Source organism: Globicephala melas, chromosome 19, assembly GCF_963455315.2.
Source record: "Globicephala melas chromosome 19, mGloMel1.2, whole genome shotgun sequence".
Classification (NCBI taxonomy): domain Eukaryota; kingdom Metazoa; phylum Chordata; class Mammalia; order Artiodactyla; family Delphinidae; genus Globicephala; species Globicephala melas.
The window spans coordinates 24,257,397-24,283,928 of record NC_083332.1 but is presented as its reverse complement, the minus strand read 5'-3'; positions in this window follow the sequence as shown (position 1 = coordinate 24,283,928).

Sequence of the window (26,532 nt, the reverse complement as noted above, 5' to 3'; positions counted from 1 at the left end):
CCAAGCCCCCCACCCACCCGCAGGGAGGAATTTGGGCTCTTCTGAGAAACACCAGTGTGCGCCACAAGTGAAACCAGGGCGTCTCCCCCAGGACGTCGCCGACCGGCAGCCGGATGCCAGAGGTGTACTTCCAGCCGGAAAAAGAGGGGAAAGGACAGCTTTCCCGGGGACAATTCTGGACCCTTGGGACCATCCAGAATCACCAAGGCCTCAACTCTGCACGGCCTGGGGAACGCTCTTCCGCCTGTCCAGCAATCCCCACGTCAAAACCTTTCTCAGCAGAGGCAGGCACTCTCTCCCTTGTACTAGCTAGCTCGGCAGAGCCTTCCGAGAAACATGCTGCGTCATTCAGCTTGAACGTGGGACGCGGAGGGGAGAGTACGCTTTCTCCCCGTTTGGAGGCGCCTTGCGCTTGGCTTCAAAGCTGCCTTGAACAGCACTAGCGGCCCGACGTCTCTGCACGGCAGGGCTGTCGTTGTGGGCCGAGGCTGCGTGTTCTCCCAAAGCGAAAACCGTGCTGGCAATCCCTTTCTAGGAACTCCTCCCACGGCACCCCAGGTTCAGCTCCGGCCGAACGAAAGGTGACCTCAGGCCTCAAGGTGAAGTTCCAGCGTTTCACGTCAGGGGAGTTGGGTGTGCAGGGGTCTCCGATGAGGCCATACTCCACCACGGAGTGCCTTAACCCTGCGACGCTCCTGGGGACACACAGGGTAGGAGCCCATTCACCAGTTTCGCATGATGACCTCTCTCCGTGCCGGAACGGCGGCCTCTGGCTCCTGAGGAGCCTTAGCGGAAGCAGGCCCCTGGAGACAGCTCTTCACATTCATAGCTAGGGCAGTGTACTCCTCTCTGGGTTGCCCAGGTTGAGTGGCCCAGTCGTCAGAGAGACTGGCGAAAGCAGCGCTGGGCGGACTCCCTTTGCCGGTCAGTCGAACGGCCTCCTTGACTGAAAGAGGACTGCAGTGCCAAAAGACACCGCGCTGACGACTGGCTCCGGGAAGAGACTCGGGACAGCACTCTCACAGAAGCGAAAGCTAGGCCGTGGGCCCAGCCTGAGGAGCAGTACGTACGTTTGCCACACTTCTTTACACAGCTAGGCGTGAGCCAGAGAGCCTTGGTCACTGAGGCCTACCTAAGGTACTGCCATACTTACCCAGTAGATCCCACGCAGAGGTCCCTGTGCCCCAAAGGGCCTCCACGGAAGGACCCTGTTCCTCCCGTTGTGTTTCCTTGAGGTAATCAGAAACCACTGAGGATAGCTGTAGGAGCTCAGGTATGAAGCTGGGCGACCCTGGCCAAACCTGATTCCCCTCCGTGCTAGACGAGACAGTGGCGGGTCCTAAGCTGCCTGAAGCACACTCCTCGCGCGCACCTTCTCTTTGCTGCCGGAAGGCCTCACGTAAGAAGTCTGAGTTGACTCGTGACAGAAGAAGTCTGGGTTGACTCGTGTGAGGCCTGCTGCTCTCCGTTCCTTGCTGGGAGCTTCAGCAGGAGCGCTCTGGAGCTCGCCGGCAGGAGAATTGTGAGTCCCCCAGCCCCACCCCGGCCTCAAGCAAAAGTCCAGATTTCCCCCCTTAGTAACACCTCGGAGTGCCAGAGGGAGCGGAGGGGCATGCGTTAACGGAATGCTTCAACCGTGGAAGGTATTTCACGAGACACTGTGCACTCACGTTCGTTGTAACAACTGTCAAAGGGCACTCACTGTATGCCTTCCAACTCCTCGGCCGTGTTGGAGCCCCAGGAAGTAAATGCGTTCGTTTGACTAAGCTCCGTGAACGCGCAATGGTGATGGCGAAGCGCTGCCCTGTTCGCTCGAAAGCTCTCGTTCGTGCGGCCTTCACACGGCCTCAAGGTACGCAGTTCTAAACAGCCTTCCATTCCATGCTGGTGTGCCAAGCCCCCCACCCACCCGGAGGGAGGAATTTGGGCTCTTCTGAGAAACACCAGTGTGCGCCACAAGTGAAACCAGGGCGTCTCCCCCAGGACGTCGCCGACCGGCAGCCGGATGCCAGAGGTGTACTTCTAGCCGGAAAAAGAGGGGAAAGGACAGCTTTCCCGGGGACAATTCTGGACCCTTGGGACCATCCAGAATCACCAAGGCCTCAACTCTGCACGGCCTGGGGAACGCTCTTCCGCCTGTCCAGCAATCCCCACGTCAAAACCTTTCTCAGCAGAGGCAGGCACTCTCTCCCTTGTACTAGCTAGCTCGGCAGAGCCTTCCGAGAAACATGCTGCGTCATTCAGCTTGAACGTTGGACGCCGAGGGGAGAGTACGCTTTCTCCCCGTTTGGAGGCGCCTTGCGCTTGGCTTCAAAGCTGCCTTGAACAGCACTAGCGGCCCGACGTCTCTGCACGGCAGGGCTGTCGTTGTGGGCCGAGGCTGCGTGTTCTCCCAAAGCGAAAACCGTGCTGGCAATCCCTTTCTAGGAACTCCTCCCACGGCACCCCAGGTTCAGCTCCGGCCGAACGAAAGGTGACCTCAGGCCTCAAGGTATGTTCCAGTGTTTCACGTCGGGGGAGTTGGGTGTGCAGTGGTTTCCATGAGGCCATACTCCACCACGGAGTGCCTTAACTCTGCGCCGCTCCTGGGGGCACACAGGATAGGAGCTCGTTCGCCAATGTCGCAGGATGACTTCTCTCCGTGCCGGAACGGCGGCTCCTGGCTTCTGAGGAACCTTAGCCTAAACAGGCCCCTGGAGAAAGCTCTTCACATTCATAGCAAGGGCAACGTACTGCTCTCTGGCTTGCCTGGGTTGAGTGCCCCAGTCGTCAAAGAGCCTCGCGAAGGCAGTGCTGCGCAGACTCCCTCTGCCAGTCGCACGGCCTCCTTGACTGAAAGAGAACTGCAGTGCCAAAAGGCACCGTGCTGACGACTGGCTCCAGGAGGAGACTCGGGACAGCACTCTCACAGAAGCGAAAGCTAGGCTGTGGGCCCAGCCTGAGGACCAGCACGTTGTCCACACTTAACACAGCTAAGGCATGAGCCAGACGACAGCCTTGGTCACTGAGGCCTATCTAAGGTACTGCCATACTTACCCACTAGATCCCACGCAGAGGTCCCTGTGCCCAAAAGGGCCTCCATGGAAGGGCCCTGTTCCTCCCGTGTGTTTCCTTGAGGTAATCAGAAACCACTGAGGATAACTACGTGAGCTCCGCTTTGAAACTGGGCGACCCTGGGCAAACCTTATTCCCCTCCGTGGTAGACGAGACAGTGGCGGGTCCTAAGCTGCCTGAAGCACACTCCTCGCGCCCACCTTCTCTTTGCTGCCGGAAGGCCTCACATAAGAGGCCTGAGTTTACTCGTGACGGAAGCCGTCTGAGTGTACTCGTGCGAGGCCTGCTGCTCTCAGTTCCTTGCTGGGAGCTTCAGCAAGAGCACTCTGGAGCTCGCCGACAAAAGAATGGTGAGCCCCCCCACGGCCTCAGGTAAAAGTCCAGACTTCCCCCGTCAGTAACACCTCGGAGTGCCATAGGAGCGAAGGAGCATGGGTTAACGGAATGCTTCAACAGTGCTAGGGATTTATTTCACGAGACACGGTGCACTCACGTTCGTTGTAACAACTGTCACAGGGCACTGTATGCCTTCCGACTCCTCTGTTGCGTTTGAGCCACAGGAAGTAAATGCATTCGTTTGATTAAGCTCCGTGAACGTGCAACGACGATGGCGAAGCGCTGCCCTGTTCGCTCGAAAGCTCTCGATTGTACAGCCTTCCAACGGCCTCAGGCTACGCAGTTGTAAACAGCCTTACATTCCATGCTGGTGTGCCCCCAGTTAGGAATTTGGGCTCTTCTGTGAGACACCAATGTGCGTCCCAAATGAAACCGGCGGGCTCCCCCAGGACGTCTGCGTACGGCAGTCGGTTGCCAGCTGTTTACTTCCAGCCGGAGAACGAAAAAGAGGACAGCTTTCCCAGGGACAATTCTGGACCCTTGGGACCATCCAGAATCACCAAAGCCTCAACTCTGCACGGCCTGGGGAACGCTCTTCCTCACGTCCAGCAATCCCCACGTCAAAACCTTTCTCAGCAGAGGCAGGCACTCTCTCCCTTGTACTAGCTAGCTCGGCAGAGCCTTCCGAGAAACATGCTGCGTCATTCAGCTTGAACGTGGGACGCGGAGGGGAGAGTACGCTTTCTCCCCGTTTGGAGGCGCCTTGCGCTTGGCTTCAAAGCTGCCTTGAACAGCACTAGCGGCCCGACGTCTCTGCACGGCAGGGCTGTCGTTGTGGGCCGAGGCTGCGTGTTCTCCCAAAGCGAAAACCATGCTGGCAATCCCTTTCTAGGAACTCCTCCCACGGCACCCCAGGTTCAGCTCCGGCCGAACGAAAGGTGACCTCAGGCCTCAAGGTGAAGTTCCAGCGTTTCACGTCAGGGGAGTTGGGTGTGCAGGGGTCTCCGATGAGGCCATACTCCACCACGGAGTGCCTTAACCCTGCGACGCTCCTGGGGACACACAGGGTAGGAGCCCATTCACCAGTTTCGCATGATGACGTCTCTCCGTGCCGGAACGGCGGCCTCTGGCTCCTGAGGAGCCTTAGCGGAAGCAGGCCCCTGGAGACAGCTCTTCACATTCATAGCTAGGGCAGTGTACTCCTCTCTGGGTTGCCCAGGTTGAGTGGCCCAGTCGTCAGAGAGACTGGCGAAAGCAGCGCTGGGCGGACTCCCTTTGCCGGTCAGTCGAACGGCCTCCTTGACTGAAAGAGGACTGCAGTGCCAAAAGACACCGCGCTGACGACTGGCTCCGGGAAGAGACTCGGGACAGCACTCTCACAGAAGCGAAAGCTAGGCCGTGGGCCCAGCCTGAGGAGCAGTACGTACGTTTGCCACACTTCTTTACACAGCTAGGCGTGAGCCAGAGAGCCTTGGTCACTGAGGCCTACCTAAGGTACTGCCATACTTACCCAGTAGATCCCACGCAGAGGTCCCTGTGCCCCAAAGGGCCTCCACGGAAGGACCCTGTTCCTCCCGTTGTGTTTCCTTGAGGTAATCAGAAACCACTGAGGATACCTGTAGGAGCTCAGGTATGAAGCTGGGCGACCCTGGCCAAACCTGATTCCCCTCCGTGGTAGACGAGACAGTGGCGGGTCCTAAGCTGCCTGAAGCACACTCCTCGCGCGCACCTTCTCTTTGCTGCCGGAAGGCCTCACATAAGAAGTCTGAGTTGACTCGGGACAGAAGAAGTCTGGGTTGACTCGTGTGAGGCCTGCTGCTCTCCGTTCCTTGCTGGGAGCTTCAGCAGGAGCGCTCTGGAGCTCGCCGGCAGGAGAATTGTGAGTCCCCCCGCCCCACCCCGGCCTCAAGCAAAAGTCCAGATTTCCCCCCTTAGTAACACCTCGGAGTGCCAGAGGGAGCGGAGGGGCATGCGTTAACGGAATGCTTCAACCGTGGAAGGTATTTCACGAGACACTGTGCACGCACGTTCGTTGTAACAACTGTCAAAGGGCACTCACTGTATGCCTTCCAACTCCTCGGCCGTGTTGGAGCCCCAGGAAGTAAATGCGTTCGTTTGACTAAGCTCCGTGAACGCACAACGGTGATGGCGAAGCGCTGCCCTGTTCTCTCGAAAGCGCTCGTTCGTGGGGCCTTCACACGGCCTCAAGGTACGCAGTTCTAAACAGCCTTCCATTCCATGCTGGTGTGCCAAGCCCCCCACCCACCCGCAGGGAGGAATTTGGGCTCTTCTGAGAAACACCAGTGTGCGCCACAAGTGAAACCAGGGCGTCTCCCCCAGGACGTCGCCGACCGGCAGCCGGATGCCAGAGGTGTACTTCCAGCCGGAAAAAGAGGGGAAAGGACAGCTTTCCCGGGGACAATTCTGGACCCTTGGGACCATCCAGAATCACCAAGGCCTCAACTCTGCACGGCCTGGGGAACGCTCTTCCGCCTGTCCAGCAATCCCCACGTCAAAACCTTTCTCAGCAGAGGCAGGCACTCTCTCCCTTGTACTAGCTAGCTCGACAGAGCCTTCCGAGAAACATGCTGCGTCATTCAGCTTGAACGTGGGACGCGGAGGGGAGAGTACGCTTTCTCCCCGTTTGGAGGCGCCTTGCGCTTGGCTTCAAAGCTGCCTTGAACAGCACTAGCGGCCCGACGTCTCTGCACGGCAGGGCTGTCGTTGTGGGCCGAGGCTGCGTGTTCTCCCAAAGCGAAAACCGTGCTGGCAATCCCTTTCTAGGAACTCCTCCCACGGCACCCCAGGTTCAGCTCCGGCCGAACGAAAGGTGACCTCAGGCCTCAAGGTGAAGTTCCAGCGTTTCACGTCAGGGGAGCTGGGTGTGCAGGGGTCTCCGATGAGGCCATACTCCACCACGGAGTGCCTTAACCCTGCGACGCTCCTGGGGACACACAGGGTAGGAGCCCATTCACCAGTTTCGCATGATGACCTCTCTCCGTGCCGGAACGGCGGCCTCTGGCTCCTGAGGAGCCTTAGAGTAAGCAGGCCCCTGGAGACAGCTCTTCACATTCATAGCTAGGGCAGTGTACTCCTCTCTGGGTTGCCCAGGTTGAGTGGCCCAGTCGTCAGAGAGACTGGCGAAAGCAGCGCTGGGCGGACTCCCTTTGCCGGTCAGTCGAACGGCCTCCTTGACTGAAAGAGGACTGCAGTGCCAAAAGACACCGCGCTGACGACTGGCTCCGGGAAGAGACTCGGGACAGCACTCTCACAGAAGCGAAAGCTAGGCCGTGGGCCCAGCCTGAGGAGCAGTACGTACGTTTGCCACACTTCTTTACACAGCTAGGCGTGAGCCAGAGAGCCTTGGTCACTGAGGCCTACCTAAGGTACTGCCATACTTACCCAGTAGATCCCACGCAGAGGTCCCTGTGCCCCAAAGGGCCTCCACGGAAGGGCCCTGTTCCTCCCGTTGTGTTTCCTTGAGGTAATCAGAAACCACTGAGGATAGCTGTAGGAGCTCAGGTATGAAGCTGGGCGACCCTGGCCAAACCTGATTCCCCTCCGTGCTAGACGAGACAGTGGCGGGTCCTAAGCTGCCTGAAGCACACTCCTCGCGCGCACCTTCTCTTTGCTGCCGGAAGGCCTCACATAAGAAGTCTGAGTTGACTCGGGACAGAAGAAGTCTGGGTTGACTCGTGTGAGGCCTGCTGCTCTCCGTTCCTTGCTGGGAGCTTCAGCAGGAGCGCTCTGGAGCTCGCCGGCAGGAGAATTGTGAGTCCCCCCGCCCCACCCCGGCCTCAAGCAAAAGTCCAGATTTCCCCCCTTAGTAACACCTCGGAGTGCCAGAGGGAGCGGAGGGGCATGCGTTAACGGAATGCTTCAACCGTGGAAGGTATTTCACGAGACACTGTGCACGCACGTTCGTTGTAACAACTGTCAAAGGGCACTCACTGTATGCCTTCCAACTCCTCGGCCGTGTTGGAGCCCCAGGAAGTAAATGCGTTCGTTTGACTAAGCTCCGTGAACGCGCAATGGTGATGGCGAAGCGCTGCCCTGTTCGCTCGAAAGCGCTCGTTCGTGCGGCCTTCACACGGCCTCAAGGTACGCAGTTCTAAACAGCCTTCCATTCCATGCTGGTGTGCCAAGCCCCCCACCCACCCGCAGGGAGGAATTTGGGCTCTTCTGAGAAACACCAGTGTGCGCCACAAGTGAAACCAGGGCGTCTCCCCCAGGACGTCGCCGACCGGCAGCCGGATGCCAGAGGTGTACTTCCAGCCGGAAAAAGAGGGGAAAGGACAGCTTTCCCGGGGACAATTCTGGACCCTTGGGACCATCCAGAATCACCAAGGCCTCAACTCTGCACGGCCTGGGGAACGCTCTTCCGCCTGTCCAGCAATCCCCACGTCAAAACCTTTCTCAGCAGAGGCAGGCACTCTCTCCCTTGTACTAGCTAGCTCGACAGAGCCTTCCGAGAAACATGCTGCGTCATTCAGCTTGAACGTGGGACGCGGAGGGGAGAGTACGGTTTCTCCCCGTTTGGAGGCGCCTTGCGCTTGGCTTCAAAGCTGCCTTGAACAGCACTAGCGGCCCGACGTCTCTGCACGGCAGGGCTGTCGTTGTGGGCCGAGGCTGCGTGTTCTCCCAAAGCGAAAACCGTGCTGGCAATCCCTTTCTAGGAACTCCTCCCACGGCACCCCAGGTTCAGCTCCGGCCGAACGAAAGGTGACCTCAGGCCTCAAGGTGAAGTTCCAGCGTTTCACGTCAGGGGAGCTGGGTGTGCAGGGGTCTCCGATGAGGCCATACTCCACCACGGAGTGCCTTAACCCTGCGACGCTCCTGGGGACACACAGGGTAGGAGCCCATTCACCAGTTTCGCATGATGACCTCTCTCCGTGCCGGAACGGCGGCCTCTGGCTCCTGAGGAGCCTTAGAGTAAGCAGGCCCCTGGAGACAGCTCTTCACATTCATAGCTAGGGCAGTGTACTCCTCTCTGGGTTGCCCAGGTTGAGTGGCCCAGTCGTCAGAGAGACTGGCGAAAGCAGCGCTGGGCGGACTCCCTTTGCCGGTCAGTCGAACGGCCTCCTTGACTGAAAGAGGACTGCAGTGCCAAAAGACACCGCGCTGACGACTGGCTCCGGGAAGAGACTCGGGACAGCACTCTCACAGAAGCGAAAGCTAGGCCGTGGGCCCAGCCTGAGGAGCAGTACGTACGTTTGCCACACTTCTTTACACAGCTAGGCGTGAGCCAGAGAGCCTTGGTCACTGAGGCCTACCTAAGGTACTGCCATACTTACCCAGTAGATCCCACGCAGAGGTCCCTGTGCCCCAAAGGGCCTCCACGGAAGGGCCCTGTTCCTCCCGTTGTGTTTCCTTGAGGTAATCAGAAACCACTGAGGATAGCTGTAGGAGCTCAGGTATGAAGCTGGGCGACCCTGGCCAAACCTGATTCCCCTCCGTGCTAGACGAGACAGTGGCGGGTCCTAAGCTGCCTGAAGCACACTCCTCGCGCGCACCTTCTCTTTGCTGCCGGAAGGCCTCACATAAGAAGTCTGAGTTGACTCGGGACAGAAGAAGTCTGGGTTGACTCGTGTGAGGCCTGCTGCTCTCCGTTCCTTGCTGGGAGCTTCAGCAGGAGCGCTCTGGAGCTCGCCGGCAGGAGAATTGTGAGTCCCCCCGCCCCACCCCGGCCTCAAGCAAAAGTCCAGATTTCCCCCCTTAGTAACACCTCGGAGTGCCAGAGGGAGCGGAGGGGCATGCGTTAACGGAATGCTTCAACCGTGGAAGGTATTTCACGAGACACTGTGCACGCACGTTCGTTGTAACAACTGTCAAAGGGCACTCACTGTATGCCTTCCAACTCCTCGGCCGTGTTGGAGCCCCAGGAAGTAAATGCGTTCGTTTGACTAAGCTCCGTGAACGCGCAATGGTGATGGCGAAGCGCTGCCCTGTTCGCTCGAAAGCGCTCGTTCGTGCGGCCTTCACACGGCCTCAAGGTACGCAGTTCTAAACAGCCTTCCATTCCATGCTGGTGTGCCAAGCCCCCCACCCACCCGCAGGGAGGAATTTGGGCTCTTCTGAGAAACACCAGTGTGCGCCACAAGTGAAACCAGGGCGTCTCCCCCAGGACGTCGCCGACCGGCAGCCGGATGCCAGAGGTGTACTTCCAGCCGGAAAAAGAGGGGAAAGGACAGCTTTCCCGGGGACAATTCTGGACCCTTGGGACCATCCAGAATCACCAAGGCCTCAACTCTGCACGGCCTGGGGAACGCTCTTCCGCCTGTCCAGCAATCCCCACGTCAAAACCTTTCTCAGCAGAGGCAGGCACTCTCTCCCTTGTACTAGCTAGCTCGGCAGAGCCTTCCGAGAAACATGCTGCGTCATTCAGCTTGAACGTGGGACGCGGAGGGGAGAGTACGCTTTCTCCCCGTTTGGAGGCGCCTTGCGCTTGGCTTCAAAGCTGCCTTGAACAGCACTAGCGGCCCGACGTCTCTGCACGGCAGGGCTGTCGTTGTGGGCCGAGGCTGCGTGTTCTCCCAAAGCGAAAACCGTGCTGGCAATCCCTTTCTAGGAACTCCTCCCACGGCACCCCAGGTTCAGCTCCGGCCGAACGAAAGGTGACCTCAGGCCTCAAGGTGAAGTTCCAGCGTTTCACGTCAGGGGAGTTGGGTGTGCAGGGGTCTCCGATGAGGCCATACTCCACCACGGAGTGCCTTAACCCTGCGACGCTCCTGGGGACACACAGGGTAGGAGCCCATTCACCAGTTTCGCATGATGACCTCTCTCCGTGCCGGAACGGCGGCCTCTGGCTCCTGAGGAGCCTTAGCGTAAGCAGGCCCCTGGAGACAGCTCTTCACATTCATAGCTAGGGCAGTGTACTCCTCTCTGGGTTGCCCAGGTTGAGTGGCCCAGTCGTCAGAGAGACTGGCGAAAGCAGCGCTGGGCGGACTCCCTTTGCCGGTCAGTCGAACGGCCTCCTTGACTGAAAGAGGACTGCAGTGCCAAAAGACACCGCGCTGACGACTGGCTCCGGGAAGAGACTCGGGACAGCACTCTCACAGAAGCGAAAGCTAGGCCGTGGGCCCAGCCTGAGGAGCAGTACGTACGTTTGCCACACTTCTTTACACAGCTAGGCGTGAGCCAGAGAGCCTTGGTCACTGAGGCCTACCTAAGGTACTGCCATACTTACCCAGTAGATCCCACGCAGAGGTCCCTGTGCCCCAAAGGGCCTCCACGGAAGGGCCCTGTTCCTCCCGTTGTGTTTCCTTGAGGTAATCAAAAACCACTGAGGATAGCTGTAGGAGCTCAGGTATGAAGCTGGGCGACCCTGGCCAAACCTGATTCCCCTCCGTGCTAGACGAGACAGTGGCGGGTCCTAAGCTGCCTGAAGCACACTCCTCGCGCGCACCTTCTCTTTGCTGCCGGAAGGCCTCACGTAAGAAGTCTGAGTTGACTCGTGACAGAAGAAGTCTGGGTTGACTCGTGTGAGGCCTGCTGCTCTCCGTTCCTTGCTGGGAGCTTCAGCAGGAGCGCTCTGGAGCTCGCCGGCAGGAGAATTGTGAGTCCCCCAGCCCCACCCCGGCCTCAAGCAAAAGTCCAGATTTCCCCCCTTAGTAACACCTCGGAGTGCCAGAGGGAGCGGAGGGGCATGCGTTAACGGAATGCTTCAACCGTGGAAGGTATTTCACGAGACACTGTGCACTCACGTTCGTTGTAACAACTGTCAAAGGGCACTCACTGTATGCCTTCCAACTCCTCGGCCGTGTTGGAGCCCCAGGAAGTAAATGCGTTCGTTTGACTAAGCTCCGTGAACGCGCAATGGTGATGGCGAAGCGCTGCCCTGTTCGCTCGAAAGCTCTCGTTCGTGCGGCCTTCACACGGCCTCAAGGTATGCAGTTCTAAACAGCCTTCCATTCCATGCTGGTGTGCCAAGCCCCCCACCCACCCGGAGGGAGGAATTTGGGCTCTTCTGAGAAACACCAGTGTGCGCCACAAGTGAAACCAGGGCGTCTCCCCCAGGACGTCGCCGACCGGCAGCCGGATGCCAGAGGTGTACTTCCAGCCGGAAAAAGAGGGGAAAGGACAGCTTTCCCGGGGACAATTCTGGACCCTTGGGACCATCCAGAATCACCAAGGCCTCAACTCTGCACGGCCTGGGGAACGCTCTTCCGCCTGTCCAGCAATCCCCACGTCAAAACCTTTCTCAGCAGAGGCAGGCACTCTCTCCCTTGTACTAGCTAGCTCGACAGAGCCTTCCGAGAAACATGCTGCGTCATTCAGCTTGAACGTTGGACGCCGAGGGGAGAGTACGCTTTCTCCCCGTTTGGAGGCGCCTTGCGCTTGGCTTCAAAGCTGCCTTGAACAGCACTAGCGGCCCGACGTCTCTGCACGGCAGGGCTGTCGTTGTGGGCCGAGGCTGCGTGTTCTCCCAAAGCGAAAACCGTGCTGGCAATCCCTTTCTAGGAACTCCTCCCACGGCACCCCAGGTTCAGCTCCGGCCGAACGAAAGGTGACCTCAGGCCTCAAGGTATGTTCCAGTGTTTCACGTCGGGGGAGTTGGGTGTGCAGTGGTTTCCATGAGGCCATACTCCACCACGGAGTGCCTTAACTCTGCGCCGCTCCTGGGGGCACACAGGATAGGAGCTCGTTCGCCAATGTCGCAGGATGACTTCTCTCCGTGCCGGAACGGCGGCTCCTGGCTTCTGAGGAACCTTAGCCTAAACAGGCCCCTGGAGAAAGCTCTTCACATTCATAGCAAGGGCAACGTACTGCTCTCTGGCTTGCCTGGGTTGAGTGCCCCAGTCGTCAAAGAGCCTCGCGAAGGCAGTGCTGCGCAGACTCCCTCTGCCAGTCGCACGGCCTCCTTGACTGAAAGAGAACTGCAGTGCCAAAAGGCACCGTGCTGACGACTGGCTCCAGGAGGAGACTCGGGACAGCACTCTCACAGAAGCGAAAGCTAGGCTGTGGGCCCAGCCTGAGGACCAGCACGTTGTCCACACTTAACACAGCTAAGGCATGAGCCAGACGACAGCCTTGGTCACTGAGGCCTATCTAAGGTACTGCCATACTTATCCACTAGATCCCACGCAGAGGTCCCTGTGCCCAAAAGGGCCTCCATGGAAGGGCCCTGTTCCTCCCGTGTGTTTCCTTGAGGTAATCAGAAACCACTGAGGATAACTACGTGAGCTCCGCTTTGAAACTGGGCGACCCTGGGCAAACCTTATTCCCCTCCGTGGTAGACGAGACAGTGGCGGGTCCTAAGCTGCCTGAAGCACACTCCTCGCGCCCACCTTCTCTTTGCTGCCGGAAGGCCTCACATAAGAGGCCTGAGTTTACTCGTGACGGAAGCCGTCTGAGTGTACTCGTGCGAGGCCTGCTGCTCTCAGTTCCTTGCTGGGAGCTTCAGCAAGAGCACTCTGGAGCTCGCCGACAAAAGAATGGTGAGCCCCCCCACGGCCTCAGGTAAAAGTCCAGACTTCCCCCGTCAGTAACACCTCGGAGTGCCATAGGAGCGAAGGAGCATGCGTTAACGGAATGCTTCAACAGTGCTAGGGATTTATTTCACGAGACACGGTGCACTCACGTTCGTTGTAACAACTGTCACAGGGCACTGTATGCCTTCCGACTCCTCTGTTGCGTTTGAGCCACAGAAAGTAAATGCATTCGTTTGATTAAGCTCCGTGAACGTGCAACGACGATGGCGAAGCGCTGCCCTGTTCGCTCGAAAGCTCTCGATTGTACAGCCTTCCAACGGCCTCAGGCTACGCAGTTGTAAACAGCCTTACATTCCATGCTGGTGTGCCCCCAGTTAGGAATTTGGGCTCTTCTGTGAGACACCAATGTGCGTCCCAAATGAAACCGGCGGGCTCCCCCAGGACGTCTGCGTACGGCAGTCGGTTGCCAGCTGTTTACTTCCAGCCGGAGAACGAAAAAGAGGACAGCTTTCCCAGGGACAATTCTGGACCCTTGGGACCATCCAGAATCACCAAAGCCTCAACTCTGCACGGCCTGGGGAACGCTCTTCCTCACGTCCAGCAATCCCCACGTCAAAACCTTTCTCAGCAGAGGCAGGCACTCTCTCCCTTGTACTAGCTAGCTCGGCAGAGCCTTCCGAGAAACATGCTGCGTCATTCAGCTTGAACGTGGGACGCGGAGGGGAGAGTACGCTTTCTCCCCGTTTGGAGGCGCCTTGCGCTTGGCTTCAAAGCTGCCTTGAACAGCACTAGCGGCCCGACGTCTCTGCACGGCAGGGCTGTCGTTGTGGGCCGAGGCTGCGTGTTCTCCCAAAGCGAAAACCATGCTGGCAATCCCTTTCTAGGAACTCCTCCCACGGCACCCCAGGTTCAGCTCCGGCCGAACGAAAGGTGACCTCAGGCCTCAAGGTGAAGTTCCAGCGTTTCACGTCAGGGGAGTTGGGTGTGCAGGGGTCTCCGATGAGGCCATACTCCACCACGGAGTGCCTTAACCCTGCGACGCTCCTGGGGACACACAGGGTAGGAGCCCATTCACCAGTTTCGCATGATGACGTCTCTCCGTGCCGGAACGGCGGCCTCTGGCTCCTGAGGAGCCTTAGCGGAAGCAGGCCCCTGGAGACAGCTCTTCACATTCATAGCTAGGGCAGTGTACTCCTCTCTGGGTTGCCCAGGTTGAGTGGCCCAGTCGTCAGAGAGACTGGCGAAAGCAGCGCTGGGCGGACTCCCTTTGCCGGTCAGTCGAACGGCCTCCTTGACTGAAAGAGGACTGCAGTGCCAAAAGACACCGCGCTGACGACTGGCTCCGGGAAGAGACTCGGGACAGCACTCTCACAGAAGCGAAAGCTAGGCCGTGGGCCCAGCCTGAGGAGCAGTACGTACGTTTGCCACACTTCTTTACACAGCTAGGCGTGAGCCAGAGAGCCTTGGTCACTGAGGCCTACCTAAGGTACTGCCATACTTACCCAGTAGATCCCACGCAGAGGTCCCTGTGCCCCAAAGGGCCTCCACGGAAGGACCCTGTTCCTCCCGTTGTGTTTCCTTGAGGTAATCAGAAACCACTGAGGATACCTGTAGGAGCTCAGGTATGAAGCTGGGCGACCCTGGCCAAACCTGATTCCCCTCCGTGGTAGACGAGACAGTGGCGGGTCCTAAGCTGCCTGAAGCACACTCCTCGCGCGCACCTTCTCTTTGCTGCCGGAAGGCCTCACATAAGAAGTCTGAGTTGACTCGGGACAGAAGAAGTCTGGGTTGACTCGTGTGAGGCCTGCTGCTCTCCGTTCCTTGCTGGGAGCTTCAGCAGGAGCGCTCTGGAGCTCGCCGGCAGGAGAATTGTGAGTCCCCCCGCCCCACCCCGGCCTCAAGCAAAAGTCCAGATTTCCCCCCTTAGTAACACCTCGGAGTGCCAGAGGGAGCGGAGGGGCATGCGTTAACGGAATGCTTCAACCGTGGAAGGTATTTCACGAGACACTGTGCACGCACGTTCGTTGTAACAACTGTCAAAGGGCACTCACTGTATGCCTTCCAACTCCTCGGCCGTGTTGGAGCCCCAGGAAGTAAATGCGTTCGTTTGACTAAGCTCCGTGAACGCGCAACGGTGATGGCGAAGCGCTGCCCTGTTCTCTCGAAAGCGCTCGTTCGTGGGGCCTTCACACGGCCTCAAGGTACGCAGTTCTAAACAGCCTTCCATTCCATGCTGGTGTGCCAAGCCCCCCACCCACCCGCAGGGAGGAATTTGGGCTCTTCTGAGAAACACCAGTGTGCGCCACAAGTGAAACCAGGGCGTCTCCCCCAGGACGTCGCCGACCGGCAGCCGGATGCCAGAGGTGTACTTCCAGCCGGAAAAAGAGGGGAAAGGACAGCTTTCCCGGGGACAATTCTGGACCCTTGGGACCATCCAGAATCACCAAGGCCTCAACTCTGCACGGCCTGGGGAACGCTCTTCCGCCTGTCCAGCAATCCCCACGTCAAAACCTTTCTCAGCAGAGGCAGGCACTCTCTCCCTTGTACTAGCTAGCTCGACAGAGCCTTCCGAGAAACATGCTGCGTCATTCAGCTTGAACGTGGGACGCGGAGGGGAGAGTACGGTTTCTCCCCGTTTGGAGGCGCCTTGCGCTTGGCTTCAAAGCTGCCTTGAACAGCACTAGCGGCCCGACGTCTCTGCACGGCAGGGCTGTCGTTGTGGGCCGAGGCTGCGTGTTCTCCCAAAGCGAAAACCGTGCTGGCAATCCCTTTCTAGGAACTCCTCCCACGGCACCCCAGGTTCAGCTCCGGCCGAACGAAAGGTGACCTCAGGCCTCAAGGTATGTTCCAGTGTTTCACGTCGGGGGAGTTGGGTGTGCAGTGGTTTCCATGAGGCCATACTCCACCACGGAGTGCCTTAACTCTGCGAAGCTCCTGGGGGCACACAGGATAGGAGCTCGTTCGCCAATGTCGCAGGATGACTTCTCTCCGTGCCGGAACGGCGGCTCCTGGCTTCTGAGGAACCTTAGCCTAAACAGGCCCCTGGAGAAAGCTCTTCACATTCATAGCAAGGGCAACGTACTGCTCTCTGGCTTGCCTGGGTTGAGTGCCCCAGTCGTCAAAGAGCCTCGCGAAGGCAGTGCTGCGCAGACTCCCTCTGCCAGTCGCACGGCCTCCTTGACTGAAAGAGAACTGCAGTGCCAAAAGGCACCGTGCTGACGACTGGCTCCAGGAGGAGACTCGGGACAGCACTCTCACAGAAGCGAAAGCTAGGCTGTGGGCCCAGCCTGAGGACCAGCACGTTGTCCACACTTAACACAGCTAAGGCATGAGCCAGACGACAGCCTTGGTCACTGAGGCCTATCTAAGGTACTGCCATACTTACCCACTAGATCCCACGCAGAGGTCCCTGTGCCCAAAAGGGCCTCCATGGAAGGGCCCTGTTCCTCCCGTGTGTTTCCTTGAGGTAATCAGAAACCACTGAGGATAACTACGTGAGCTCCGCTTTGAAACTGGGCGACCCTGGGCAAACCTTATTCCCCTCCGTGGTAGACGAGACAGTGGCGGGTCCTAAGCTGCCTGAAGCACACTCCTCGCGCCCACCTTCTCTTTGCTGCCGGGAGGCCTCACATAAGAGGCCTGAGTTTACTCGTGACGGAAGCCGTCTGAGTGTACTCGTGCGAGGCCTGCTGCTCTCAGGTCCTTGCTGGGAGCTTCAGCAAGAGCACTCTGGAGCTCGCCGACAAAAGAATGGTGAGCCCCCCCACGGCCTCAGGTAAAAGTCCAGACTTCCCCCGTCAGTAACACCTCGGAGTGCCATAGGAGCGAAGGAGCATGCGTTAACGGAATGCTTCAACAGTGCTAGGGATTTATTTCACGAGACACGGTGCACTCACGTTCGTTGTAACAACTGTCACAGGGCACTGTATGCCTTCCGACTCCTCTGTTGCGTTTGAGCCACAGGAAGTAAATGCATTCGTTTGATTAAGCTCCGTGAACGTGCAACGACGATGGCGAAGCGCTGCCCTGTTCGCTCGAAAGCTCTCGATTGTACAGCCTTCCAACGGCCTCAGGCTACGCAGTTGTAAACAGCCTTACATTCCATGCTGGTGTGCCCCCAGTTAGGAATTTGGGCTCTTCTGTGAGACACCAATGTGCGTCCCAAATGAAACCGGCGGGCTCCCCCAGGACGTCTGCGTACGGCAGTCGGTTGCCAGCTGTTTACTTCCAGCCGGAGAACGAAAAAGAGGACAGCTTTCCCAGGGACAATTCTGGACCCTTGGGACCATCCAGAATCACCAAAGCCTCAACTCTGCACGGCCTGGGGAACGCTCTTCCTCACGTCCAGCAATCCCCACGTCAAAACCTTTCTCAGCAGAGGCAGGCACTCTCTCCCTTGTACTAGCTAGCTCGGCAGAGCCTTCCGAGAAACATGCTGCGTCATTCAGCTTGAACGTGGGACGCGGAGGGGAGAGTACGCTTTCTCCCCGTTTGGAGGCGCCTTGCGCTTGGCTTCAAAGCTGCCTTGAACAGCACTAGCGGCCCGACGTCTCTGCACGGCAGGGCTGTCGTTGTGGGCCGAGGCTGCGTGTTCTCCCAAAGCGAAAACCGTGCTGGCAATCCCTTTCTAGGAACTCCTCCCACGGCACCCCAGGTTCAGCTCCGGCCGAACGAAAGGTGACCTCAGGCCTCAAGGTGAAGTTCCAGCGTTTCACGTCAGGGGAGTTGGGTGTGCAGGGGTCTCCGATGAGGCCATACTCCACCACGGAGTGCCTTAACCCTGCGACGCTCCTGGGGACACACAGGGTAGGAGCCCATTCACCAGTTTCGCATGATGACCTCTCTCCGTGCCGGAACGGCGGCCTCTGGCTCCTGAGGAGCCTTAGAGTAAGCAGGCCCCTGGAGACAGCTCTTCACATTCATAGCTAGGGCAGTGTACTCCTCTCTGGGTTGCCCAGGTTGAGTGGCCCAGTCGTCAGAGAGACTGGCGAAAGCAGCGCTGGGCAGACTCCCTTTGCCGGTCAGTCGAACGGCCTCCTTGACTGAAAGAGGACTGCAGTGCCAAAAGACACCGCGCTGACGACTGGCTCCGGGAAGAGACTCGGGACAGCACTCTCACAGAAGCGAAAGCTAGGCCGTGGGCCCAGCCTGAGGAGCAGTACGTACGTTTGCCACACTTCTTTACACAGCTAGGCGTGAGCCGGAGAGCCTTGGTCACTGAGGCCTACCTAAGGTACTGCCATACTTACCCAGTAGATCCCACGCAGAGGTCCCTGTGCCCCAAAGGGCCTCCACGGAAGGGCCCTGTTCCTCCCCTTGTGTTTCCTTGAGGTAATCAGAAACAACTGAGGATACCTGTAGGAGCTCAGGTATGAAGCTGGGCGACCCTGGCCAAACCTGATTCCCCTCCGTGGTAGACGAGACAGTGGCGGGTCCTAAGCTGCCTGAAGCACACTCCTCGCGCGCACCTTCTCTTTGCTGCCGGAAGGCCTCACATAAGAAGTCTGAGTTGACTCGGGACAGAAGAAGTCTGGGTTGACTCGTGTGAGGCCTGCTGCTCTCCCTTCCTTGCTGGGAGCTTCAGCAGGAGCGCTCTGGAGCTCGCCGGCAGGAGAATTGTGAGTCCCCCCGCCCCACCCCGGCCTCAAGCAAAAGTCCAGATTTCCCCCCTTAGTAACACCTCGGAGTGCCAGAGGGAGCGGAGGGGCATGCGTTAACGGAATGCTTCAACCGTGGAAGGTATTTCACGAGACACTGTGCACGCACGTTCGTTGTAACAACTGTCAAAGGGCACTCACTGTATGCCTTCCAACTCCTCGGCCGTGTTGGAGCCCCAGGAAGTAAATGCGTTCGTTTGACTAAGCTCCGTGAACGCGCAACGGTGATGGCGAAGCGCTGCCCTGTTCGCTCGAAAGCGCTCGTTCGTGCGGCCTTCACACGGCCTCAAGGTACGCAGTTCTAAACAGCCTTCCATTCCATGCTGGTGTGCCAAGCCCCCCACCCACCCGCAGGGAGGAATTTGGGCTCTTCTGAGAAACACCAGTGTGCGCCACAAGTGAAACCAGGGCGTCTCCCCCAGGACGTCGCCGACCGGCAGCCGGATGCCAGAGGTGTACTTCCAGCCGGAAAAAGAGGGGAAAGGACAGCTTTCCCGGGGACAATTCTGGACCCTTGGGACCATCCAGAATCACCAAGGCCTCAACTCTGCACGGCCTGGGGAACGCTCTTCCGCCTGTCCAGCAATCCCCACGTCAAAACCTTTCTCAGCAGAGGCAGGCACTCTCTCCCTTGTACTAGCTAGCTCGACAGAGCCTTCCGAGAAACATGCTGCGTCATTCAGCTTGAACGTGGGACGCGGAGGGGAGAGTACGCTTTCTCCCCGTTTGGAGGCGCCTTGCGCTTGGCTTCAAAGCTGCCTTGAACAGCACTAGCGGCCCGACGTCTCTGCACGGCAGGGCTGTCGTTGTGGGCCGAGGCTGCGTGTTCTCCCAAAGCGAAAACCGTGCTGGCAATCCCTTTCTAGGAACTCCTCCCACGGCACCCCAGGTTCAGCTCCGGCCGAACGAAAGGTGACCTCAGGCCTCAAGGTGAAGTTCCAGCGTTTCACGTCAGGGGAGCTGGGTGTGCAGGGGTCTCCGATGAGGCCATACTCCACCACGGAGTGCCTTAACCCTGCGACGCTCCTGGGGACACACAGGGTAGGAGCCCATTCACCAGTTTCGCATGATGACCTCTCTCCGTGCCGGAACGGCGGCCTCTGGCTCCTGAGGAGCCTTAGCGGAAGCAGGCCCCTGGAGACAGCTCTTCACATTCATAGCTAGGGCAGTGTACTCCTCTCTGGGTTGCCCAGGTTGAGTGGCCCAGTCGTCAGAGAGACTGGCGAAAGCAGCGCTGGGCGGACTCCCTTTGCCGGTCAGTCGAACGGCCTCCTTGACTGAAAGAGAACTGCAGTGCCAAAAGACACCGCGCTGACGACTGGATCCGGGAAGAGACTCGGGACAGCACTCTCACAGAAGCGAAAGCTAGGCCGTGGGCCCAGCCTGAGGAACAGTACGTACGTTTGCCACACTTCTTTACACAGCTAGGCGTGAGCCAGAGAGCCTTGGTCACTGAGGCCTACCTAAGGTACTGCCATACTTACCCAGTAGATCCCACGCAGAGGTCCCTGTGCCCCAAAGGGCCTCCACGGAAGGGCCCTGTTCCTCCCGTTGTGTTTCCTTGAGGTAATCAGAAACCACTGAGGATAGCTGTAGGAGCTCAGGTATGAAGCTGGGCGACCCTGGCCAAACCTGATTCCCCTCCGTGCTAGACGAGACAGTGGCGGGTCCTAAGCTGCCTGAAGCACACTCCTCGCGCGCACCTTCTCTTTGCTGCCGGAAGGCCTCACATAAGAAGTCTGAGTTGACTCGTGACAGAAGAAGTCTGGGTTGACTCGTGTGAGGCCTGCTGCTCTCCGTTCCTTGCTGGGAGCTTCAGCAGGAGCGCTCTGGAGCTCGCCGGCAGGAGAATTGTGAGTTCCCCCGCCCCACCCCGGCCTCAAGCAAAAGTCCAGATTTCCCCCCTTAGTAACACCTCGGAGTGCCAGAGGGAGCGGAGGGGCATGCGTTAACGGAATGCTTCAACCGTGGAAGGTATTTCACGAGACACTGTGCACGCACGTTCGTTGTAACAACTGTCAAAGGGCACTCACTGTATGCCTTCCAACTCCTCGGCCGTGTTGGAGCCCCAGGAAGTAAATGCGTTCGTTTGACTAAGCTCCGTGAACGCGCAACGGTGATGGCGAAGCGCTGCCCTGTTCGCTCGAAAGCGCTCGTTCGTGGGGCCTTCACACGGCCTCAAGGTACGCAGTTCTAAACAGCCTTCCATTCCATGCTGGTGTGCCAAGCCCCCCACCCACCCGCAGGGAGGAATTTGGGCTCTTCTGAGAAACACCAGTGTGCGCCACAAGTGAAACCAGGGCGTCTCCCCCAGGACGTCGCCGACCGGCAGCCGGATGCCAGAGGTGTACTTCCAGCCGGAAAAAGAGGGGAAAGGACAGCTTTCCCGGGGACAATTCTGGACCCTTGGGACCATCCAGAATCACCAAGGCCTCAACTCTGCACGGCCTGGGGAACGCTCTTCCGCCTGTCCAGCAATCCCCACGTCAAAACCTTTCTCAGCAGAGGCAGGCACTCTCTCCCTTGTACTAGCTAGCTCGGCAGAGCCTTCCGAGAAACATGCTGCGTCATTCAGCTTGAACGTGGGACGCGGAGGGGAGAGTACGCTTTCTCCCCGTTTGGAGGCGCCTTGCGCTTGGCTTCAAAGCTGCCTTGAACAGCACTAGCGGCCCGACGTCTCTGCACGGCAGGGCTGTCGTTGTGGGCCGAGGCTGCGTGTTCTCCCAAAGCGAAAACCGTGCTGGCAATCCCTTTCTAGGAACTCCTCCCACGGCACCCCAGGTTCAGCTCCGGCCGAACGAAAGGTGACCTCAGGCCTCAAGGTATGTTCCAGTGTTTCACGTCGGGGGAGTTGGGTGTGCAGCGGTTTCCATGAGGCCATACTCCACCACGGAGTGCCTTAACTCTGCGAAGCTCCTGGGGGCACACAGGATAGGAGCTCGTTCGCCAATTTCGCAGGATGACTTCTCTCCGTGCCGGAACGGCGGCTCCTGGCTACGCAGTTGTAAACAGCCTTACATTCCATGCTGGTGTGCCCCCAGTTAGGAATTTGGGCTCTTCTGTGAGACACCAATGTGCGTCCCAAATGAAACCGGCGGGCTCCCCCAGGACGTCTGCGTACGGCAGTCGCTTGCCAGTTGTTTACTTCCAGCCGGAGAACGAAAAAGAGGACAGCTTTCCCAGGGACAATTCTGGACCCTTGGGACCATCCAGAATCACCAAAGCCTCAACTCTGCACGGCCTGGGGAACGCTCTTCCTCACGTCCAGCAATCCCCACGTCAAAACCTTTCTCAGCAGAGGCAGGCACTCTCTCCCTGGTACTAGCTAGCTCGGCAGAGCCTTCCGAGAAACATGCTGCGTCATTCAGCTTGAACGTGGGACGCGGAGGGGAGAGTACGCTTTCTCCCCGTTTGGAGGCGCCTTGCGCTTGGCTTCAAAGCTGCCTGAACAGCACTAGCGGCCCGACGTCTCTGCACGGCAGGGCTGTCGTTGTGGGCCGAGGCTGCGTGTTCTCCCAAAGCGAAAACCATGCTGGCAATCCCTTTCTAGGAACTCCTCCCACGGCACCCCAGGTTCAGCTCCGGCCGAACGAAAGGTGACCTCAGGCCTCAAGGTGAAGTTCCAGCGTTTCACGTCAGGGGAGTTGGGTGTGCAGGGGTCTCCGATGAGGCCATACTCCACCACAGAGTGCCTTAACCCTGCGACGCTCCTGGGGACACACAGGGTAGGAGCCCATTCACCAGTTTCGCAAGATGACCTCTCTCCGTGCCCGAACGGCGGCCTCTGGCTCCTGAGGAGCCTTAGCGGAAGCAGGCCCCTGGAGACAGCTCTTCACATTCATAGCTAGGGCAGTGTACTCCTCTCTGGGTTGCCCAGGTTGAGTGGCCCAGTCGTCAGAGAGACTGGCGAAAGCAGCGCTGGGCGGACTCCCTTTGCCGGTCAGTCGAACGGCCTCCTTGACTGAAAGAGGACTGCAGTGCCAAAAGACACCGCGCTGACGACTGGCTCCGGGAAGAGACTCGGGACAGCACTCTCACAGAAGCGAAAGCTAGGCCGTGGGCCCAGCCTGAGGAGCAGTACGTACGTTTGCCACACTTCTTTACACAGCTAGGCGTGAGCCAGAGAGCCTTGGTCACTGAGGCCTACCTAAGGTACTGCCATACTTACCCAGTAGATCCCACGCAGAGGTCCCTGTGCCCCAAAGGGCCTCCACGGAAGGGCCCTGTTCCTCCCCTTGTGTTTCCTTGAGGTAATCAGAAACCACTGAGGATACCTGTAGGAGCTCAGGTATGAAGCTGGGCGACCCTGGCCAAACCTGATTCCCCTCCGTGGTAGACGAGACAGTGGCGGGTCCTAAGCTGCCTGAAGCACACTCCTCGCGCGCACCTTCTCTTTGCTGCCGGAAGACCTCACATAAGAAGTCTGAGTTGACTCGAGACAGAAGAAGTCTGGGTTGACTCGTGTGAGGCCTGCTGCTCTCCGTTCCTTGCTGGGAGCTTCAGCAGGAGCGCTCTGGAGCTCGCCGGCAGGAGAATTGTGAGTCCCCCCGCCCCACCCCGGCCTCAAGCAAAAGTCCAGATTTCCCCCCTTAGTAACACCTCGGAGTGCCAGAGGGAGCGGAGGGGCATGCGTTAACGGAATGCTTCAACCGTGGAAGGTATTTCACGAGACACTGTGCACGCACGTTCGTTGTAACAACTGTCAAAGGGCACTCACTGTATGCCTTCCAACTCCTCGGCCGTGTTGGAGCCCCAGGAAGTAAATGCGTTCGTTTGACTAAGCTCCGTGAACGCGCAATGGTGATGGCGAAGCGCTGCCCTGTTCGCTCGAAAGCGCTCGTTCGTGCGGCCTTCACACGGCCTCAAGGTACGCAGTTCTAAACAGCCTTCCATTCCATGCTGGTGTGCCAAGCCCCCCACCCACCCGCAGGGAGGAATTTGGGCTCTTCTGAGAAACACCAGTGTGCGCCACAAGTGAAACCAGGGCGTCTCCCCCAGGACGTCGCCGACCGGCAGCCGGATGCCAGAGGTGTATTTCCAGCCGGAAAAAGAGGGGAAAGGACAGCTTTCCCGGGGACAATTCTGGACCCTTGGGACCATCCAGAGTCACCAAGGCCTCAACTCTGCACGGCCTGGGGAACGCTCTTCCGCCTGTCCAGCAATCCCCACGTCAAAACCTTTCTCAGCAGAGGCAGGCACTCTCTCCCTTGTACTAGCTAGCTCGGCAGAGCCTTCCGAGAAACATGCTGCGTCATTCAGCTTGAACGTGGGAAGCGGAGGGGAGAGTACGCTTTCTCCCCGTTTGGAGGCGCCTTGCGCTTGGCTTCAAAGCTGCCTTGAACAGCACTAGCGGCCCGACGTCTCTGCACGGCAGGGCTGTCGTTGTGGACCGAGGCTGCGTGTTCTCCCAAAGCGAAAACCGTGCTGGCAATCCCTTTCTAGGAACTCCTCCCACGGCACCCCAGGTTCAGCTCCGGCCGAACGAAAGGTGACCTCAGGCCTCAAGGTATGTTCCAGTGTTTCACGTCGGGGGAGTTGGGTGTGCAGCGGTTTCTTTGAGGCCATACTCCACCACGGAGTGCCTTAACTCTGCGCCGCTCCTGGGGGCACACAGGATAGGAGCTCGTTCGCCAATTTCGCAGGATGACTTCTCTCCGTGCCGGAACGGCGGCTCCTGGCTTCTGAGGAACCTTAGCCTAAACAGGCCCCTGGAGAAAGCTCTTCACATTCATAGCAAGGGCAACGTACTGCTCTCTGGCTTGCCTGGGTTGAGTGCCCCAGTCGTCAAAGAGCCTCGCGAAGGCAGTGCTGTGCAGACTCCCTCTGCCAGTCGCACGGCCTCCTTGACTGAAAGAGAACTGCAGTGCCAAAAGGCACCGTGCTGACGACTGGCTCCAGGAGGAGACTCGGGACAGCACTCTCACAGAAGCGAAAGCTAGGCTGTGGGCCCAGCCTGAGGACCAGCACGTTGTCCACACTTAACACAGCTAAGGCATGAGCCAGACGACAGCCTTGGTCACTGAGGCCTATCTAAGGTACTGCCCTACTTACCCACTAGATCCCACGCAGAGGTCCCTGTGCCCAAAAGGGCCTCCATGGAAGGGCCCTGTTCCTCCCGTGTGTTTCCTTGAGGTAATCAGAAACCACTGAGGATAACTACGTGAGCTCCGCTTTGAAACTGGGCGACCCTGGGCAAACCTTATTCCCCTCCGTGGTAGACGAGACAGTTGCGGGTCCTAAGCTGCCTGAAGCACACTCCTCGCGCCCACCTTCTCTTTGCTGCCGGAAGGCCTCACATAAGAGGCCTGAGTGTACCCGTGACGGAAGCCGTCTGAGTGTACTCGTGTGAGGCCTGCTGCTCTCAGTTCCTTGCTGGAAGCTTCAGCAAGAGCACTCTAGAGCTCGCCGACAAAAGAATGGTGAGCCCCCCACGGCCTCAGGTAAAAGTCCAGACTTCCCCCGTCAGTAACACCTCGGAGTGCCATAGGAGCGAAGAAGCATGCGTTAACGGAATGCTTCAACAGTGCTAGGGATTTATTTCACGAGACACTGTGCACTCACGTTCGTTGTAACAACTGTCAAAGGGCACTGTATGCCTTCCAACTCCTCTGTTGCGTTTGAGCCACAGGAAGTAAATGCATTCGTTTGATTAAGCTCCGTGAACGTGCAACGACGATGGCGAAGCGCTGCCCTGTTCGCTCGAAAGCTCTCGATTGTACGGCCTTCCAACGGCCTCAGGCTACGCAGTTGTAAACAGCCTTACATTCCATGCTGGTGTGTCCCCAGTTAGGAATTTGGGCTCTTCTGTGAGACACCAATGTGCGTCCCAAATGAAACCGGCGGGCTCCCCCAGGACGTCTGCGTACGGCCGTCGGTTGCCATCTGTTTATTTCCAGCCGGAGAACGAAAAAGAGGACAGCTTTCCCAGGGACAATTCTGGACCCTTGAGACCATCCAGAATCACCAAAGCCTCAACGTTGCACGGCCTGGGGAACGCTCTTCCTCACGTCCAGCAATCCCCACGTCAAAACCTTTCTCAGCAGAGGCAGGCACTCTCTCCCTGGTACTAGCTAGCTCGGCAGAGCCTTCCGAGAAACATGCTGCGTCATTCAGCTTGAACGTGGGACGCGGAGGGGAGAGTACGCTTCCTCCCCGTTTGGAGGCGCCTTGCGCTTGGCTTCAAAGCTGCCTGAACAGCACTAGCGGCCCGACGTCTCTGCACGGCAGGGCTGTCGTTGTGGGCCGAGGCTGCGTGTTCTCCCAAAGCGAAAACCGTGCTGGCAATCCCTTTCTAGGAACTCCTCCCACGGCACCCCAGGTTCAGCTCCGGCCGAACGAAAGGTGACCTCAGGCCTCAAGGTGAAGTTCCAGCGTTTCACGTCAGGAGAGTTGGGTGTGCAGGGGTCTCCGATGAGGCCATATTCCACCACGGAGTGCCTTAACCCTGCGACGCTCCTGGGGACACACAGGGTAGGAGCCCATTCACCAGTTTCGCATGATGACCTCTCTCCGTGCCGGAGCGGCGGCCTCTGGCTCCTGAGGAGCCTTAGCGTAAGCAGGCCCCTGGAGACATAGCTAGGGCAGTGTACTCCTCTCTGGGTTGCCCAGGTTGAGTGGCCCAGTCGTCAGAGAGACTGGCGAAAGCAGCGCTGGGCGGACTCCCTTTGCCGGTCAGTCGAACGGCCTCCTTGACTGAAAGAGGACTGCAGTGCCAAAAGACACCGCGCTGACGACTGGCTCCGGGAAGAGACTCGGGACAGCACTCTCACAGAAGCGAAAGCTAGGCCGTGGGCCCAGCCTGAGGAGCAGTACGTACGTTTGCCACACTTCTTTACACAGCTAGGCGTGAGCCAGAGAGCCTTGGTCACTGAGGCCTACCTAAGGTACTGCCATACTTACCCAGTAGATCCCACGCAGAGGTCCCTGTGCCCCAAAGGGCCTCCACGGAAGGACCCTGTTCCTCCCGTTGTGTTTCCTTGAGGTAATCAGAAACCACTGAGGATACCTGTAGGAGCTCAGGTATGAAGCTGGGCGACCCTGGCCAAACCTGATTC